The sequence below is a fragment of the Diabrotica undecimpunctata genome, chromosome 6, assembly GCF_040954645.1.
Source record: "Diabrotica undecimpunctata isolate CICGRU chromosome 6, icDiaUnde3, whole genome shotgun sequence".
Taxonomy (NCBI): Eukaryota; Metazoa; Arthropoda; class Insecta; order Coleoptera; family Chrysomelidae; genus Diabrotica; species Diabrotica undecimpunctata.
Genome location: NC_092808.1, coordinates 146240552 through 146262643, shown reverse-complemented (window position 1 = coordinate 146262643; position 22092 = coordinate 146240552). Strand labels below are relative to the sequence as shown.

Genomic DNA, 22092 nt, shown 5'->3' with positions numbered 1-22092 from the left:
CTACAGTGTTTTAAAATTCTTTTTATTTGTTTAAACTCTAAAAAATTTTTCACATAATATATAAAGTATATTATAAATTCTATCGCATAAATTTTATAAAGTAAATATTTTTCACAAACATTTATTTAAGTATTATCGTTGATTGGGTTATTCAATCAACGGTATTATCTTTAAAGAGATGTGTGAGAATAAAATTATATATAATCTTAGAATGACAGTGTCAGATTTTACAGAAGCATTACAAGAAGTAGAAAAAGCAGCGGGACTATGAGCCATCCTATAGAGTTGGAAATATATGCATCAAATTTACTTTGGTACTTGCATACAAAGCTTTTTAGTAAATATTTACGAGAAGATCACAAAGTTCCCCAGATAAATGAAATAAAGTTAATCTAAGATCAATGCACAAAAAGGCTTTTTACACAAAGAGTTTGGGCAAACTGAAGAAGTATTTATATTACTAGCTCTATAGTAAGGCTACATGGTTGCATAACTACGAGAAGATTTGTAAATAAAAAATATATAGAAACAAAGTGATTTTGACAATATTAGATCAAATTTGTACAACATATTGTTTTAAGATAATTCAAAATAAAAAAAAAGGTTTGAAAAGAAATAAAGATACCCTCCCAAATAGTAAGTGTTAAGATCGTCATTAGTATCTAAAATCTGTTTAAAATTCACCAAAGGTTTAGCAGGGCTGCCACATGATTTAACATTTATGTACAAGACGTATGAAAATCTTAGAGAAATGGACATAAACACTTGGATAGAAAAGTAGGCATTGGAATTAAAGTGGACTGTTATTCGTTATTTCAAGACGACCAGGCAGTGGTTATTATATATTCAACAGCACTTAAGGCACCATCTTGCAATATATATTAAGTCAAATGCGTTACTTCTTCCTACACAACGATCTGGAAGAGTTCCGTTCAAGTAATTAGGCACATTAGACCATTTCTCTTTAAACCTGGATTAATGGTCTGATTAAGCAAATTAATTTCCAACTATATCACTCAATACTTCATTTTATTTATTTATACTAATTTATTTTCGAGGATACTATCCGTGCAGTTCAAATCTGTGAATGCAACAATTTTAACGTGGGAGAAACTGCAATACTACTAGGTGTCAGGATAAGCGAATATAAAATATACATCAAAAACAGAGACTTCGATAAATCACCGATATGCAAACGTGTCTTTCACAATGAGCATAGAGTACAATGGGAAGATGCATCAGATAGTTATGAAAGAAACAGATTACAATCAATTATAAAAAAGAGAAAAATCAAACAAGCAGCTCTCATCTTACTTTAATGAAGAAAACTGTATAGTAAACCCATTAGCAAAATGTAGCAGGCTCTGGTTGATTATAGTAGGCCATAGAAAAATAAGTAGTCAGCAACAAGAATGCAACCAACAACAATAATAGAATAATAGAAAGTTAGAGACGCATTAGACAAATTAGAAATACAAACGGAACTCATAGAAGCTACAAAAGCTCTGTCTAAAGAAAATAAAGTGCCCATTAAAATGGGAACAAGAATCATAGGAGACACCACAACAAAAGGGCTCCTGCAGGGTTGTTCCACATCTCCAACCCTATTCAAAATATACTTAGAGAAAGCCTTGACTACATGGAAAAGAAAAAGGCATGGGAGTACCGATACGGAACGAATACCTTTATACGTGAAGCTTTGCAGACGATCAAGTAGTGATTGCACAAGACCAAGACGACCTCAGCTACATGATGAAGAAACTACAAGAAGAATATACCAAGGCTGGCCTAGATATTAACCTCGCGAAAACAGAGTAACTATCTACAAGTGAAGAAGACATAGAAGATCTACAGATTGATGACAACGTAACAATCAAGGGAAAGGATAAATTCAAATACTTGGGGTTTATAATCACGAAAAAGGCAACAACAGAGGAAGAAATTACACAAAGATTAGAACAAACAAGAACAGCAATCCGACAACTTAACTCAGTATGGTGGGATAGACACCTAAATATGAAGACAAAAACACAGATTTAAAAAACATTAGTGCGAAGTATTATGACATATGGGGCTGAAAATTGGATCATAAACAATGGATAGGAGAAGTAATGACGAAATAAAGCAAAGAACGTCAATAGAAACAGACATACTAACATACATAGAACAAAAAAGACTAAAGTGGTATGGACATGTAAGAAGAACTAGTGACCGCAGATGTATAGAGAGAATAACCGAATGGAGCCCCATAGGAAGGAGGAAAAGAGGACGACCCCGAAAATCCTGGAGGAACGAAGTAGAGGACGCCATGAGTAAGAGAGGCATAAACGATGGAGAATGGGGCAACAGAGAGAGATGAAAACGGTTGAACGAGGGAAGGCAGTGAATACTGTAGAATCCCTAAATAAATATATATATATATATATATATATATATATATATATATATATATATATATATATATATATATATATCTATATATATATATATATATATATATATATATATATATATATATATATATATATATATATATATAGACACATCATCTATAATTATACATAATATATAAATATACAATAGATAAACACGTAATAAACAAAGATATAATACAAAAAAATAATACATAAACAAACAAAACAATTAGAATTTGATATCATCCTAAGAGTACAAACATCAAACATCGCTATCGGAATTTTCGACTAAAAGCATGGCAATGCCAGTAAGATTGGGAACATGTGATAACACTGTCGGAGACTATGGACTGGGAATAAGTAATTAATGAGATCATGTTAGACCTAATGAAACAACGGCGAAAATTTAAAACGCACATATAAAAATGTACAAGCTCAAACACTTGTTAGAACAAAAAATTAGATATAACAAGAGAGCATGGATGGCAGAGAACAGCAAGAAAGTAGAGGACATTTACCAAAAACATCATCTTTTTGACATCCACAAAAAAGTTACAAATCACAGAAAACCGTAAAAAAAATTACAAAAAAAACCGTAAATCCCCAACACATCCTTCTTTCTCCCTCTCTCTCTCTTTCTCTCTCTCTCTCTTTCTTTGTCTCTTTTCTTTCTCTCTCTTTCTCTTTCTCTCTCTCTTCAGTCCTGACCCTCTGGAGGGAGTGTAGTGGTTAACGTGATGTCGTGTATTGTCCGTCTTCAAAGATCTCTGTCTCTGGTCATTTCTTTTGCGTCTTCCTGTAATTTGATCGATCCATCTTGTTGGGAATTTTCCTAGTGATCTTTGGCCTTTCACCTTTCCTTGGATAATAAGTCTTTCTATGTTTTCTGTGTTTGCTCTCATAAAATGTACAAATTATTTTATTTGTTGGAGATATACTGACCGGATACTGACCTTTAGTTCACTTAAAATTGAATTATTTGTCTCGTGGTCGGTCCACGGAAATCGTTCACTTACAAATTATAACATTATAACATTATTTTCCAATAAATATTTCAGTGGTATCTATCTTTCTTCTAGTTAGTTGTCGTAGGATCCAAGATTCACATTCATATGTTAGTATTGGGAATATTAAGCAGGTAATCAACCTAATTTTTAGAATTCTTGAAATGTGAGATTCTTTCCATATGTTGGTCATCTTTCCTACTGCGAATTTTGTTAGATCATATCTACGTTTTATTTCTTTCTGTAGTGACCCTGTGTTTGTGATCAATGATCCCAGATAAAAGTATTAGCTCACAAGCTCAAATCCGTCAGTCGTGGTTATGTGTGGATGATTGTTGTGTAGTTTATCCATTACCATGACCTTTATCTTTGACATGTTTAGCTGCAGACCAAATATTTGACTTTCGTTTTTAACCAGTCGTATGAACATAATTAACTATTCTTGACTATTTGCAAGAAGGGTTGTGTTATCTGCAAAACGTAGGTTGTTTATTTTTAGACCATTTATTGAGATGCCCTTTTCCCATCCTGCAAGCGCTCTTCTCATAATATGCTCTCGGTATATATTAAATAATTGTGGAGATAGTATACAACCTTGTCTAACACCTTGCTCTGAATAGCATGCGTTTGATAGTGTGTCAAGCACTTTAACTGTTCCAGTAGTATGTTTGTATAGTTCAATTATAAGCGAAATTAAGTGTTGTGATATGTCTACTTCATTTATTATCTGCCAGAAGTGTTGCCATTTGACCATGTCAAACGCTTTGCGTTAATCTATAAAACAAAATGTATGGTGGGATACTAAATCCCATAGATTTTTTTATTATTTATCGTATGTTCAGAAGGTGTTCTTGAGTATTTCTACCTTTGGTAAAGCTAGTTTGATTTTGCCGCAACATATACAAAGTTATTAAATCATAATCATAAGACAGTCTTAGACACACAAGAAATAAAAGAACTGTGGATCAACTATAATTTTTATTATTTTTGACGACAGAGTTCCTCCTTTTCTTTGTCAACATCAAACAGAAATGGGGTTAAGTATCATAATACCAAACAAAGAGGGAGCAATGAGAAAGATAAAAAAATGGTAAACCGACTAAACCAGACGAGTACTACTACTAAGGATTTCCACAGTTTTCACTGTCTTCCTTCACTCAACCATTTTCTCCAATTTTCCCTGTCATTCCAGTCTCCATCTCGCAGGGTTCTTTTCTCCATAGCCTCGTCGATTTCATCTCTGAATGACCTTCGGGGTCTTCCTCTCTTTCTTCTTCCAATCGGGCTCCATTCTGTGATTTTGTTTATCCAGCGTCCTCTGTCCGCTCTTCTGACGTGGCCGTACCAGGATAGTCTCTTCTCCTCTATATAGTCGATTATGTCTGATTGCACTCCCATTCTCCGCTGAATCTCTGCGTTTTCAATTCTGTCTCTTTTTGTAAGTCTACAGCTTCTCCTCAGGAACTCCATTTCTACTGCTCTTATTCTACCTCTATTTCTCTTGTTTATTGTCCAGTTTTCGGACCCATATGTCAGGATACTTCTTGTCAGGGTATTATATATTCTCTTTTTTGTCTTTATCGTAATGTTCTTATCCCACAACACTGAGTTTAGTTGTCTTGTACAGTTTCTTGTTTGTCTCAGTCTGTTGTTTATATCTTCTTCTGTTGTTCCCTGGTTCGATATTATGGTTCCTAAATACTTGAATTTATCTGTACCATTTATTTGTCTTCCCTCGTCTATCTCTAGGTTTCTCATATCCTTGTTTTCTGTTGTTAGGTATTCGGTTTTCTCTAAGTTTATTCCCATTCCGTTGTTTTTATATTCTTCTTCTAGTTTTCTGAGCATAAAGCTGAGATCTTCTTCATCTTGTGCGATGACTACTTGATCGTCGGCAAAACTTAAGGTGTAAAGGTATTCGTCTCTTACTGGTATGCCCATTCCTTCGCACTTTCTCCTCCATGGTTTGAGTGTCTTTTCCAAGAGTATTTTAAGCAGAGTAGGGGACGTAGCACAGCCTTGTAGAAGTCCTTTTGTCGTCTTAAATGGATTGTAGGCTTTATTTCCACATTTAATAGCTACTTTGTTTTCTTTGTATAGTGCTTTAACTGCTTTTATTAGTGTTTGTCAGATTCCGAGATCATTCATTGCTTCCCATAATTTGACTCTAGGTATTGAGTCATATGCTTTCTTTAGATCAACAAAGGCCAGATGGACCGGTCTACCTTTTGCCATTTTCTTCTCTATCAGTTGTTCTAATGTGTACGTATGATCTAGGCATGATTTTCCTACTGTGAACCCTGCTTGGTCTTCTCCAATTTTTCCTATTATTTCAGTTTCTAGTTTTTCCTTAATAATTTTCCCGTAAAGTCTACCTACCGACGATATTATACTAATTCCTCTATAGTTTTCACATTTTTTTCTGTTTCCTTTCTTATGTATGGATGTGATGTATGCTTGTGTCCATTCCGCAGGTATTTCTTCTCCATTTAGTCCTCTTTCAAACATTCTATGTAGCATGCGGAATAACTTTTCCGTTCCGTTTTTAATTAGTTCGTTTGGTATTCCTCCAGGTCCTTTGGCTTTTTTGTTCTTCAATGTCTTGATTGCTCTCTTAACTTCATTCATTCATTCATTTTGGCTTTACAACCCTGTGTAGGTCCTAGCCTCCCCAAGAATTTTTCTCCAGTCGTCCCTATCCATCGCCTTCCTCCGCCAAGCACGTATTTCCATATTTCTCATGTCTTCATCGATGTTATCTAGGAATCTTGTTCTGGGTCTTCCTCTTCTTCTTTGACCAATAGGTCTATCAAGGAGCGTTTTTCTAGCTGGGTCGGTTTGCTCCATCCGCATTACATGGCCTACCCACCTCAGACGTCCTATCTCTTAACTTCTGCCAGGCTTATTTCTATCTGGTCGTATGCCCCATTTCCTGCATGTTCTATATTCCCTTCCTGAAATTGGGGACGGTTTTCTGTAAGTAGTTCTACGTAGTATTCTTGCCACTCGTTATCACTAATTTTGCCGATCTGGGTTTTCTCTGTCTTATTTCGTTGAAGTGCTTTTAATATTCGCCATGATTCTGAATTTCTCGTTCCTCCGATATGTCGTTCTATCTCTGTGCATGCTTGTTCCCATCGTTCGTTCTTTTCATTTGTTACTCTTAACCAGACTCTCAAAACCAGACGAGTTTTATCCATAATTAAAAACCAGTAATGCTTTCTTTGCGCTGTCAGACCTGCTGCAAAAATACGAAAATTGCCGAAATCAGTAGAATAAAGTAAGCCTCCGCTAAAAGGATAACACACCTAAGATCCAAAAATCGTTCAGTACCTATATAAATATAAGGTTGTAACAATACACTTTAAAAACAACTAATAAATGCTGTTCCAATTTAATGTGGAGTGAGACAGGGCTGCGTACTAAGCCCTATACTATTTAACATGTACACTAAGACGTCTGAGATTGTATTTTAAAGTGCACTTAAAGGGTCAGAAGATGATATAAAAGTTAATGGTATATTAATAAATGACTTAAAATGCCTGCTTTGTAAGATATCAGTTAAAGGAGATAAATTGGGTCTAAAAATCGACACCGCAACAAAGAAAACATCAGTGGTAAATTCGAATCAGAATCAACCACATATAAACGTTATAAGGTATAGAGATAACCAAAGTCTTTAAGTTTAACTTTTACTTCCTCATCACAACAACATAAAGTATTGTTATGTTATACCTATAGGGTATTTAAAAAGTTACAACTAATTTTCTAAGAACAAGTTCAACTTCCTGTATAATCAAAAAGAAGCACAATAAGAATGATCTATTGCTGCCATATTTTTTTTGATTGTTAAAATTTTCAAAAATAATTGATATTGCTAATTTTCTTTATATCGAATACATGGTGAATCAAAACCCCCTTACCATATTTAATTGCACCAAGAATTAATTCAGGAAGATTTTGAAAAAAGAATTGTATTTTATGAATGGGCCTTAGATAATCAATCAATAAAGAGATTTTTTCAATAATGTACTATTTAAAGATGAAGCAACGTTTCATAAAAACTGTTTTCTTAATAGACATAACATTCAGTATTATGCGACAACTAATCCATACCACATAGTAACACACAGTCAAACTAGACGGACGCTGAACGTTTGGGGTGGTAGTGTTGGTAACCATGTCGTGGGACTCTATTTAAAAAAAAATCTAAATGATGAGATGTATTTAGATTGTTTAGTAAATTAATTGCCCATATTATTGGAAGACGTTTCACTTCGTATAAGTGAACAAATGTCGTTTTTGCATCACGATGCTCCTGTTTACAATAATGTCTTGATTTAATAAAAATTTCAGTTTCAATTTCCTCGTAAATAAATTGGAAGAATTGGACCAGTAGCGTGGCCACCATAATTTAATAAAATGGACTCATTTTATTGAGATTACATTAAGAATAAGGTTTATAAAATACCTCCAACAAGGGATTCAGGCGTGCATAAATGTTATAGGTCATTTTGAACACCTTGAACACTAATAATTAAATATTTATATATTAAATTTAAATATAATTTGCTTTGAAAAATGAAAATATCTCAAAAACTAATAAATTTAGACATGAAGAGTATTAAATAAAAATTGATATATAGTAATGAAACTTTTCGATATAGGGTGTTTTATTTAAAATTACTGAGAAAATAATGAGTACTTGCGTTTTGACTCAACCTGTATTCGATATTAAGACAATTAACAGTATCAATAATTTTTAAAAATTATGACAGTCAATAAAAAAATAAGGCAGCAATAGATCATTTTTATTGTGCTTCTTTTTAATTATACAGGGAGTTAAACGTGTTACGATTGTCATAGAAAATTAGTTAGAACTTTATAAATACACAATAATAATAATATATAACATAACAAAACTTTGCAATGTTGTAATGAAAAAGTGAAGAAGATTTCGAATAATAAAATACAGGGTGTTCCATTTCAAAAAACTCAACTTTTTTCTGCTACTATGTTATCGAACACCCTGTAAAATTTTCAATAATTTTGTAATGTGAACCTCAAACTTGCCTTAAATGTTTGTTTTTAACTGTTTTTGCTATCTATTATTACAGCAGATCTACTGAGCTTTATCACACTAATCACCCTGTATACCTATTTCACACTGTATATGGGATTAAAGCGTAAACGCTGAAAGCTGCCAGTTTTACACACTTGAAGCATTTAAAACTTGGTTATATAGACAAACTTCTATGCTGGGTATCTTGGACTTCTCACACCAACAACTTGGGAGTTCTCCACCGAATAAACAGGAAACGTGGGCTCATTAAAATTATAAACAAGCGAAAAATTGCATATCTCAGATAAATAATGAAAAACAACAGATATAATGTTTTACAGCTCGTTATCGAGGGTAAGATTGATGGCAAACGTGGACTTGGACGAAAACAGTAGTCGCAGCTTAAAAATGTACGAGATCGAATAGGCTTGGACTCGTACTATTTGTTAGAAAGACCCAAAAGCGGAAAGAATTTGCAAATAAAAGATGCCACTTGAAGAAGAAGAAGAAGTTGGATTGGGAATCTATGTGTTTCATTGACTATTTCACTAATTACTTAATTTTATACTTTTCAGTCGTGCGGTATTTAAATCAGTCTCTACTTAACCAAAATTGTTTATGAATAACAGAATATATTAAAAAGTTAACACCACTTTTGCCATGTTAATGTTAAAATCTTGTTTGCCATTCAAAGCAATTGAATTTTAATAAAAAATCAAAGTTCATGTATTCCTATTTAAAAAATTAACCACAAACTGAAATAAACACTCCTTATAAATGCACTTCAACTTACATCAGAGTATTATCAAAGAAAAGTTATCCGCTAGTCTATAAACATAAAACAAACAACACTACGAAAGTCTGAAGCACACGAAACAATTGGCAGTTACACGAAACTTATCTAACAGCGACGAACTACCTCCTTATACCTTCACTACTATATTCGAACTAAAATATTTGACCATTAAGAACCTGAAATGAATTTTATGTCTACAATCTACGTTGAAGGTTATTATCAACTTCATTTTAAATCCTCGACTCTGGTGTATGTCTCCTTTCATTTATTTATTGAGGTATTTCAGATTGCGTTTTACAATTGCCGAGTTATTTATTAATGAATATTAGCAATTACGTTATTGGTGGTGGAGTTGGAACGAAAGAATGGTGCAGGCGAGTGGGGCGTCTCGTCCGACGATAGTGCATCTAAAAGTTAGACCGAGTATAACAACCGGAAAACAGATCCATGCGATTATATCTCTTTTGAATTTAAGACGAATTTGAAAATAAGAGGAAAAGGTAGAAATATTCTTGGTGAAGAATTTTATACTATGTATAGAAATTTTAATTTCATCACTAGACTTCGGCAAATATGCATATTGCATATTTTGCATATTGTGCATATTTTATGCAAATATTTCATATTTTGGCATATTTGTATAAAAGTTTGCATAAAGTGCATAAAAGTTCAGATTTTTATACTGTATTTGAAAATTTTTAAACATACCAATTTATTTCAATTCTTGTATAAAATGTTGTAGTCATTTTAATCAAGAAATGATCTAAGTACGTAATCTCTACAGGTACAAAACATTTACAATTTCAAAGAAGATCAATTTAAGTAGCCCTCAACATTCTTAGAAAGTCTCGGTCACTGAGGCATTCAGTTATTGGATAATCGCTAAGGGTTCGCTCATTTGCATTTTATGATCTAATCCCCAAATCTATCTACAATTTATTGTATCTTAACAGCAGGTAAACGGCTAATAGTTTTGTTCCTAATTTAGGGATTTTCCAAAATCTCCCAGTTTATTGAATTAGGTACCTAAACATTTCTAATTTGATGCTCAGATTTGTAAATCATTTTTGTTTTGATATTCAAAGCGTAAACACTCGTTGTGCGTAACAAAAAGGAAGATTGTGATTTTATAATGCCTAAAACAACCAGTGCTTCAACTTGGATTAAACCTTATAAAGAGCTGTCTATGGATATGGGAAAAATCTACTGTTCAGTCTGTGGCAAAATTGTAAGTATCTAATATTTTCTATTAAATATCTAATATTTCATACATACAGGGTGTTTCCAAATGACACTTACAACGTTTGACTGTAGATACTTCTCGAAAAATTGAACAAAACGATATAGTTAATGAGGGGTCAAACTTATTTACTTTTCGAGATACAGGGTGTTAAAATTAAAAAAAATTAAATTCTTTTAGTTAATAACAACAATAACTTTAAAACCAATAAACGTATTTACTTGAAATTTAGTACTCGTAGGTTGTTTTTAAATGAAAAATAGCTTCCTTTAGTGAGAAAAAATTGTCCATGATACAATACAATGGTGTGTATTTAGAAAAATTTTTCACCTTTACTTTTTTTTATGAAGTCAGCTATTCTAAAACACAATTATTTTTATTGTAATTGAATTAACAAAAAAAAAAACTTTTGTTGAATTTTAAAATAAGTTATATGATGTACTAATGGTTAGTAACAAAAACTAATTTGTGGATTAATACTGCATTTAAAACACTTAGCGAGTGTTTTTTTTTTCAAACCAGTTATTTGATTAACCAAAAACACCTTGTATATTTTTATATTTTAAAGGTTGGGTTAAAATAAAGGTTTTTATTTTTATTTATAGATAGCATGTGAGAAGAAATTTCAGATAGGCCAACATGTGAGAACTGCTTCACACACTGCAAAATAAGGAAAAATAGGAGGAAAACATCAAACTTCAATGGCTAAATGTTTCCAATCTACTTCAAAAAAATTAGATGAGCAAGAAACTTTTAATGAAGACTTGTGTCGCGCATTAGTGTCTGCAAACATACCGCTTTCAAAATTAGCAAATGTAAATTTTAGTTCGTTTCTAAAAAATATTGCAAACTTAATGTTCCAAGTGATCGGTCTCTAAGAAGAAATAATGTGAACGGGCTATACTCGTCGGTGTTAATTAATATTAAGGAAGAAATTACAGATAATTATTTTTACATATCTGTATACGAAACCACTGATTCCTCAGGAAAGTATATTGCTCATTTATTGATTGGTGTTCTTAAAGAAGATACCTTACCAAAATCTCATCTTATTTCATGCCAGCAACTTGAGAAAACAAATGCTTTAACAATTTCGCGTTTTATACAAGAAACATTAGCAACTTTTTTTCTTCCGACAACTATTCCTTCTAATAAATTACTGCTTATTTTATCGGATGCTGCTCCTTATATGGTGAAAGCAGGACAAAATTTAAAAATATTTTTCCCAGATTTAATACATGTTACTTGTGTAGCGCATGGATTAAACAGAGTTGCAGAGGAAATACGAAAAAAGTTTCCTCTTGTAAATACCATGATATCCAGTGTCAAAAAAGTATTTCTTAAATCTCCTATAAGAATTCAACTTTATAAAGAAATGCTACCTAACATTCCTCTTCCACCACAACCTATTTTAACGCGATCGGGAACATGGTTAGAAGCAGCTAATTTTTATGCAGATCATTTTGTTAAAATAAAGAACATAATTGATACGTTAACAGATGAAAGTTCCCAATCTCTTTTGGATTCTAAACAAACTTTTCAGAGTAACTTGCTTCAACAAGAACTTTCATTTATAAAATCAAATTTTAGTTTTGTTCAAAAAACAATTACTCAGTTAGAATCACCAAAACTGTCATTGTTCGAAAGTACAGCATTAATAAAAGAATTTGCGTCATGTTGTCGGAACGTTAGAGGTAATATTGGAAAAGATATTTTAAAAAAATTTGAAGCTACTATGGAAAAAAATAAAGGTTACCATATTCTTTCTGAAGTAGTCAGTGTTCTAGCTGGAAATATTTCGGAAACAATTAATTTAGAACCAAATGTTTTGGTTAGTTTGAAAAATGCTCCCGTTACATCAGTTGATGTTGAACGAAGTTTTTCCATATATAAATATATGTACTCAGACAGAAGCCACAAGTTTTTGTTAGAAAATTTTGAACACCACTTGGTCATTTATTGTTACCATAATTCTAAATAAGTTTATTCATACTTAAAAATGATGTAGTTACTTAAAATAAATGTAAATCTTAATGAATAGTAGGAAATATTTAGTTATGTACACTTTTTTTTTAAATAAAATTGTTACTATTTTACGATTTTTTTATTTATTTGTATGCATATTTTGTAAAATATTTGCATATTTTCGGGTAAACACGTGCATATTTATGCGCATATTTTCTACATTTTTATTTGCATATTTGCCGAAGTCTATTCATCACCTTCCGTGATAAAATTAACACAATGTGAAAATGTATAATTATAAACATGTATGAAAATGTTTTAAATGAAGTTATAAATGTCATCAAATTATTAACAATATTGAATCATCTGTTTAAATTTTTATGACATTTCTCGTTTTAAAATAATTTCATATAAATTATTTTTAAACATCATATTCAGTTTATACAATAATTAAATTTACTATCAAACAGTATTTAATTCTATTTTAATATTATTTTAATATTTCGTCTGAATTTGAAAGGTCTGTCAGAAGTAAACATCGTATGTTTTATTATGCCTTACCAGGTGGCGTTAGGAGAAAACATAATAATTTAATTCTAATATAACTTGTTTAAAATATAAATAATAAATAAATAATAAAATTACTGTATTAGATTTTAAAAATATGTTTGATTGTTACTTAAGCTATTTTCGTTTCTATTTTAAATGGTTTAAATGGCTTTCCTCTTTGAAATGTTGAAAATCTGCAATATACTGGTTTATAGCCTTGGACGATTCTTTATTTGTTTGGCAATTTGCCTTCACTCAGACCTCCCCTACACTTTTCTTCTCTATTTACTTCTGTTCATAAATCTAAGGTCCTCCTACAAGTCATCCAACCATCTAGTTCTGAGTCTCCACCTTTTTCATCTTTCTATTTGTCGGAGCTGGGTAGTATCAAGTATCCGAAGGCTGCATCCGGATACTTTTTAAATTTTGTATCTGATAGCGGTATCCGTGACCAAATTTGAAAGTATCCGGTATCCGGTATCTCATAGAAAGCATAAAATTTAAAAACGTTGGTGGTGAAATTCAATATCAAAAGCTCAGTCAGTCACACATTTCGTTTATACAGAAAAATCCTACATATCCTACAAAAAAAATGTTTAAGACATGGTTGTTTAAGAAGTAGTTCAAGAAAAATATCCATTTATAAATAATTTGGCATTTTCTTTTGTTAAATTTAACTTAGTGAGTTATGAACATGGAAAGAAAAGTGAAAATAAATGCAAAACGCTTAACAAGCAATTGTTTTCGAATAAAAAATGGTCTACCTCAAGAAAATGTTTACTTTGTATTATTAAAACATGATTTCTGAATTATTACATTCATTAATGGTCCTAGAGAATGTAACTTTATGGTCCTGATTCTATTAAAATTTTATAGCTACTTTAATCTCCATTACTGAACCACCTTCAAAACTGAAAGTTTATTTTCAGGATAACATTTTAACGGTTTTTTGCATTTGATGAAGGTTAACAACCTCATCTGAAATTTTAAATTGTTAATCGATCTCGTCAGCATCGGTGTTATCTAAGAATCTGCGGCATTTCTTGTTCGAAGCTTCGATTACTTAATAGAGGTAGTAGGTAGACGAGCTAAAAAAATATGTATTATTCGTAGTATACCCAAGTCGATTGTTAATGTGGGAGTACCAGCATTTATATTCGTTTAGTTTAGTGTAATGATTTACAACTGATTTATATTTATCTGTTAGGATTTATTGACCTTAGATTTAATACGAAACTACCAATTTAAGCAGATTGATTGATTTGAAAACTTATATTTGTATGATTTGACTATATGGAACTTCCTAAACACAGTACAGAAGTGAAGTTAATAATGGTAAAATAGTATTAACGAAGTAAAAATGAATTTTTACAATCAAAAAGCATAATAGTGTGGTTAACGAAACACGTTAACGAAATAGAAACAAAGAACCAAAATGGGGAAACATAAGAAAACAAAGTATCCTATTGTTTCTGATATCTACTCTATAAAAGTACTACTCTGATATCTTTTAGTAAAGAACTTACGCATAAAAGATACATATCTATAAGGTCCATACACAAGATTGGCCACTCAAAAAAGTTCACCATAATAGTTGGCAATATTTTTTTGATTTTTTGAAAATTCTGAAATATGTTAATTTTTATTCCAACGAGAAATCTTTTAACCATATAGATATCTGTCATTTGTAAATCCCCTCTTTTCCAGTAGCAAAAACCTTTACTTTTAAATAGGGAACATATCATGTGTGGTACATCATTACACAGGTATTTCGCTGGAAAATTCAGCTCGATACACTTAGTAAGACGATGTTCCAATTTTTTATCCCATTTGAATTAATAGTACTTTTTCTCGAGCTTTTCAAAATAGGCTGAAGTTTTAACGGCGACTTCATCATTTGTTGTGAAACGGCGTCCTCCTAGCCATTTTTTAGGTTTTGAAACAGAAAAAAATCGCTGGTGGCAAGATCTGGGGAATACGGTGGGTTTTCAACTAATTCATAGCCCAATTCGTGTAATTTTGCCATAGTGATGGCCATAGTGATGAAAAAAAACGTTTTTTGGCTTATTTCAGATGCCCCTGATGATGCTGTAGAAAGCGAAAGTGCTTGGGCAAGATTGAATTATTAAAATTGTGCTCGATATTTGCTTTTTTCAAAGTTCATTTATATATTTAACAGCTTGACTTCATTTGTGACAAAATTCAAAAATTGCATACGAAAGCTGCACTTGCTATCTTTTAAACGCATTTTAATTTTTGTCGATAGAACACTTTGATCAAAAGATATCGAATTTTTAGCGTCGAGTCAATACAATTTTTTCAAGTTGATTTGAGTAAATCGACGTTTTTCGTTCCCCGCCCCCTATGTGGGAATTTTAGGGGGATTTTCAAGGAGTTCGTGAAGTGACTAACTTTTTTACATCTTTTCTAGGGTCCAAAAACAGCAAAATTCAGCTTCGTATGATTTTTAGAGGTTCAGTGGTATTTTCATCTGTGACGACTGGAGTAATTCCAGTGTTATCAATTTGATTGTCCATAGGGGTACACTGCTCCGATCGTCATATTGTTATCTAATTGTGAACCTTGTGATTCTTGTAAAATACACAGATACGGTCTTAGATTTATTTAATGTCAGTTCTCGTGCTCCTTTAGTAGTCCGACCGTCATAAATTCAAGGTCTTATTTCTTTAACCCTAGAAACTAAATACCCCTTTCTTTCTAGAAACTAAATACCATTCGTTTTTTTTTATACAAAACTGTTTTTGAAATTTCTAAATAGCTGCTGCATGGCCGTTTGTCCTGACAGACCCCACCCGATCAAATGTGGAACAATATTTGCACTGCTTCTTAGTTGTATTTTTCTTGCAATCTTGTTTCACTTGGCCAGAAATAACGCTAATTAAAAATAGGCAGGTATATTCTTAAATTCTTGCATTTAGCCACGATATGACTGCCGTATCATATATACCGAAGAAAGGAAAAAATGTGAATGCTGTTTCCACTGTGCACAGATATGATCGGATTGACGAAGATACTGGTGATCAGAAAAAACCGGAAATAATTACTGTTTATAATTCCACAAAGAGTGGAGTAGATGTTTTAGACAGAATGATCACATCATATAATGTTTCCAGAAATACGAAACGTTGGCCAATGGTAGTAGTTTATAATCTCCTTAATTTTGCAGCAATTAATGCATTTGTAATTTACAAAGGCAACAACCCAGATGCAGAATTTTCCAAAACGCGAAGATTATTTCAAAAAAACCTAGGTATGGAATTGGTATAGGAGAGTATACGACGGAGAGCACTTGACACGCATTTGACAAAAGCTGTGCGTGCTTCGGCCTTGAGACTCTCAGGCATTGAGGTCGACGTTGTACCAGAGCCCCCCAGGTAAGAGAGTAAATTGTAAATATTGCAGAAGACGCCAAACTGGCTTTTTCTGCAAAATTTGCAAATCCTGGCTATGTGTGGACCACATAATGGCATGCTGCAAAGATTGCTTAGAAAATTTGACCACCAAAGTTTGACCACTGTAGTGTGTGTCCACAATTTAATTTTTTGGTTTACATATGTTTTTGTACCTACTTTGTTTGTTTCTAATTAAAGTTTTAAATGTTTTTTTTTCTTTTTTTTATTATTTAGTCGCTGTTCACAAATTTGAAAAAATATGCGTTGAAATTGTAAACATTTTTAAAATTTACCTAATACAAGTTAAAAAATTTTTAGAATTGTTTCTGTAATAAACATTATATAGTAAATGATTTGTTTAAAACACGTTGATGCAAAATTAGCAATAAAATGTATGCTGTTGCTCGGGAGGCGGTATTTCATTTTGGTCCTCACAGACCACACCCGACCGAAAGTGCTTCAGAATGGTCACCCGATGATCGGAGGCTTAAGTTGTGCTGTCACGACCTGGTATTCGGCCAAATAATAGGTCATTAAATTGTATGACAATAACTTTTCCATATCTAGTTTCCGATTATTATCTATTTTCTTTTCGAAGTTTGGCTCCAATAGGTCTTTGATTACTACTAGTTCAAAATCGATTTATGTTACCTCTTTAGTCGTAGTTCTTTTTGTTAAAGGATGTAATCAATATCGTTTTTAGTGTTGCTGTTGGAACTTACTCAATATATTGCACTGTTTGATATTTTTTTCCTGATCTTTGAGACTTTTACTTATACAAATTGCTATATTTTATTATTTTCATTTTCAACTTCTAAAATCGTGTAGCTTCAAATAAAAGCAAAGGTACAACAAGTAACAGATTATGTAGGATCACTTAAACATCTCATCTGGCGGTATTTCCAAGTTTCAAGAGCACTATATTTTCTAGTCACGTCTCTTTAAATGTTATATTCGTGTAATCTCGGTGACCGTAGATATAATTTTAAAGTTTGTTTTTACGACACCGTCAACCGACAAAACATGATATGCCAGTTTATAAAACTTGTCCGTTTTATTTTTATCATCTACCTCATTTTATGTATTATTTAAATATTATGCTAAAATTACTCATATGTTTACAAATTATTGAATAAAAAGTAATAAAAGAGATATGAAAACAACTTCTTTATTATTCAATATATCTCATTTTAAGTGTTTAAATTTGTTTCATTCAATTAAGGTTTTACTGCTCTTAATTGAGCTATTTTATCTAATTTCTGCGACAATCTCATTTGCAATTAATTTTTGTTTTACTCAGAGGTATCATTAGCTTGTGTACCAAAGTACGTGCTTTCTAATAACAGGATATGAGGTACAACACTAACTAACAAAGTAGTCGTTTACTTGACATTGGTAGTGTGTTGGTAAAATCGTACTGAGCATTTGTTAATATGGAAAAGGCATTCGGACATCAAATGTTTTAAAAAATTTCTTAATTACTGAAAGCTAAATGAGCCTTTGTTTGGATTTCTAGCTCCAGGAAAAACACAATCTTACACTGAAAAAGAATATCAGAGAAGATCGCTGGTAATGAAATATTAGAAAACGATAACATCGAGGAAAGCTGGGAAAAACTCAAAAATAACATAATTAACGTAGCAACAGAGTCACTCGGAAAGAGGAAAGTAACGAACACTAACATCTTAAAAAAGAAAACATCATGGTTCAGGGAGGAAGTAAAGACAAATTGTGAAGAAAAGAAGAAAGTCTTTTTACAATACAGAACACAACAAGCATATAACCACTTTAAACGAATCAGACATAAAACGAATACTTTAGTTAGACAAATAATAAAAAGGGAACACTGGCAGAGCTTCTCAAAACAGATGGAACGCGACTTTTATGGAATACAAAAATAAATATGGAGAATGATTAGAGGAAAAAGAAAAGAGATGAACGAACTACTACACTACACTGCTACAAAACAACACAAAAAAAGTAAAAGTAGAAGAAGAGCCAACTGATCCTATTGAAGCTGGCAATGCGATAAGGCAGGGAGTATGCTGCACCAATTTAATATAACCGCCAGAAAATTTAACATGTTAATTTCCCCAAAAAAGACAAAATGCATGGTTACAACAGCAAATTTACTAAGATGTAAAATGGAGCTGAAAGGTCAGATAATAGAACAAGTGATGAAGTTTAAATATCTAGGCATCACATTACCTAGCTACCGAAAGCTCGAAACTGAAGTGGAAGATCAAGTGAATGGAGCAAACAGAGCCTCAGGCTGTGTATCTCAGGCCTCAGTACGACACTATGGGGCAGAGCTAGACTTACTTTACTTTTTCGTGTCTGTATCCGACTACAGTTTTTCTGCCCAATATCGGGCTACATCTACACCCTTTGTATTTGCGAGCCATAAATCATCGAGGGTGCACTGTGATGGGCAAAGTCTGCATACTCTCAGGTGCTCCAAGTTCTGTATTTCCTTACATTCACAAAGTGCGACGCTGTCTGCCTTGATGCCCCATTTAATGAGGTTCTGTTTTACAGAAGCAACACCTGTGCGTATGCGATTGAGTGTCCGCCAGGTTCTCCAGTCCAGGTTCATTCCATTAGGTCGTTCTGGATGTAGGGGAACAGTTCGGGTGGTTCGACGCTGACATTTCTCATAAACCTTTTCCTTGATTTAAGTCGGCTGATTCCTGGCGGTTCGTCAAACCCGTATAATTGGTGCCTTTCATCGAAAGTTTGCCTGAACTTCTCCACATATTGTGAGGCGCATCTACGGTCGTCTGGTGATGCGAATCCAGCTATCCGGTACAGTAGGTGTAGAGGGGTAGGCAGAGCTAGAAGTACAGATATACGACGTAGATGCAAGGTGGAGAACATAAAGAACTGGGTAAGAAATAGAAGAGTAGAATGGAACGATCATATAAGCCAAATGACAACAAATAGAGTAGTAAAGACGGCAAAAGACGATTCCCCAATAGAAAGACGATCAGTAGGAAGACCACGAAAACGATTGAAAGACAACTTACTGGAGGCACCCTGAAAAAACAGACAGTCACGTCTACATAAAAAGAATAAAAAGAAGAAGAAGAAGAGGAAAAAGACCATTGCTGAAATCTTCGAAATCTAATAAGTAAGACTATCAAGTTTGTAGATACGTTTAAAAATAATTCAGCGCATTCATAAATCAAAATGGAAAAGACACAGGGCGGGAGAACTAGGTAAAGAATTCAAAGGGTCCTCCCGTTAAGATAAAATACCCTCACTCCCAGAATTCAATTTTTTTTATTTTTTAACGTTTTGTGTAATTAAAAAAGAAGGTGCAATTTTAGACCGCTCCCCCTCCCTACACCTCCTCTCCCAAAAACGTCAATTTTTCGTTTTTATTTTTTTTTAGGTAGACTGCAATTAATTTAAAATTTTTTTAAAAATTACACGCATAGATGAGGCTTTTAAAAAACTTATTTTTTATCGATTCGAAGGTTAAGTGTACATAACCTAAAAATTGTTTTTTCGAAAAATGCGTATTTTCGAGGTATCTGCAGGTCCAATTTTTTTATTTTTGTGTATTTAATCAAAAACTATATCTCTGATTTTTTCAAATTTTTACGTATAGTGGTCCATCTTCAAAAATCCAAAAAACTGCTTTTTTGGATTTTTGAAGATGGACGAGGTTAGGATTGAGGGGGTTTTGGGGGATTTTCTTCATTTTATAGACTTCAAAATAGATCAAATCAAGGTTTTCTGTGGGTTATATATATTTTAAATTAAATGAGGACTTTAAAACATTTAAAAATATTGCGAAACACTTTTAAACCCCCAAAAAAACATGTTTTTGCGGTATTTCGGGGTTTTAAAAGGTTTGTTGTATACATAACCTATAAAAAAACCTTGATTTATTCTACTTTAAAGTCTGTAAAATGAAGAAAATCCCCCAAACCCCTTAAAGAGCAGTCTTGGATTTTGAAAATGGCATACTATACTGAAAAATCAGAAAAAAAAATCAGAAAAATGGACCTGCAGCCAACTTCAAAAAACTTATACGCTTTTTTCGAAAAAAAATGCATTTTTAGGTTCGGTACACTCAACCTACGGGTATATAAAGTCATTAGAGTGACTCATCATCAAGCACAGAGTCTTATTTATTAATCACATTAAAAGTAAAAATATGAAAAATGGCTTTAGGTCGATGTCTAAAAATATGTTTAACCACACCAAAACGTTTAAAAGTTTTTTCCCAATTTTTGAATGTCTTAAAAAGCCTATTTAATTTATAATATATAAAACTTACTAAGAAAACCTTTTTGAAAAAAAAAAACGTATGGGTCTATAAAAAGTAGACAAGTTTTGTAAAAGCCTCAACTATGGGCGTGAATTTTTTTAATACGCGGGGTAGGTAGCCTTTTAGTATGTAGGGCAAAGTACCACTTCTTCTGTTCTTCTTCTTATTGTGCCGTCTTCGAACGACTTTTTTTAAACGCTTCCCTACCTTTTGCAACATGAAATATCTGTTCAAACACTGAGGTTAGTCCAATCTCTGATATTCTTTAGCCAAGATTTCTTTTTTCTTTCCAAGTCTTTTCTTTCCTCTGCACTTCTTAATACTTCTTCGTTAGAGACTTTTGGGCTAGTACCACTAAGAACACAGTTTGTATATTGGCTAATAAAAAAATAAAAGAGAATGTAGTAAAAAATCGATACCTTCGAAAAATCGAATCTAGGCAATAAAAATCATAAAAAAACATCAAGGTACCGAGGGGTGCATAAAAGTGCATACTTTATCACTCGCTCCCCCCCTTTCCCATGACTCCTAGAATATACCGAAAGCTTTTGCTCAAAGTTTTAATCTTTTGCATATTTCGATAATTAATCTTATGCACATTTAAATTTAGTTAAACTAACCTAGAAATGATATTTAAAAAATATTTTTGAAAACTGGTTATTGAGTTCTCAATAGTCTCCTGGAAGCCGTTTCGTGTTGTGTGGGAACAAATAATTTCTAGAAACCTATTACTCATCGAGCCTAAATTCCCATATATAATAGATTAATTTAATTTTGTAAAGTAGCCGCTCGACTATGTTTAACAGTTGCACACTCTTTTTTCTGCTACTTTATTAACAGTCTAAACTAAAAACACCAATTATTGTAATTATATGGTATTCTTTTTATATCTAATCTTCGAAGAATACCGATAGCTTTCTCTGAATCACTATATATAGGAATTAATTGATTTATTATCGTGAAATTCAATTAAGAATGTGTGAATCAGTGTTTCTACTTATCCTTGTTCTTAATAATTAAACTTGATGGATTTGTAATACATAAAAATTATAATACATGATCTGTGTTAGATACACGAAGGAGTACTTTTCTAAATTAAGTATATAGACGATATCGCTACCGTTATTCCTCGCTGATTGTTTTTTGCTAACCCTTAATCATTTGGCTTTAAATAGAAATATCTTTTAATGTTTTATATAATACTGAAATTCTATAAATAATCAAATTGCATTTATTTACAAATTTAGATACATTATTTTAACAAAAAAAGTTATACCTGTTAATAACTTCAAAACTCAACAGTTTTCGAGATAATCGCATTTTACAAATCAGCTGCATAATTCTGATTTAAGGCAATTACTCCAGGCAAC

At 32.4% G+C, this 22092-nt stretch overlaps 1 protein-coding gene across 4 annotated transcripts in view; it reads right to left on the bottom strand.

Annotated features, from left to right (window-relative positions):
* The window catches only part of blo (bloated), a 524956-nt gene that overhangs the window by 309717 nt on the left and 193147 nt on the right, over positions 1 to 22092 (bottom strand). The window contains exon 1 of one of the 4 annotated variants that reach the window (XM_072535678.1): positions 9274 to 9428. The exons of the other annotated variants lie outside the window; for them this stretch is intronic. The gene's annotated coding sequence lies outside the window, so the exon portion shown is untranslated. Of the gene's footprint in view, positions 1 to 9273; positions 9429 to 22092 lie in introns of those variants that run through there. 4 annotated transcript variants of the gene reach the window in all.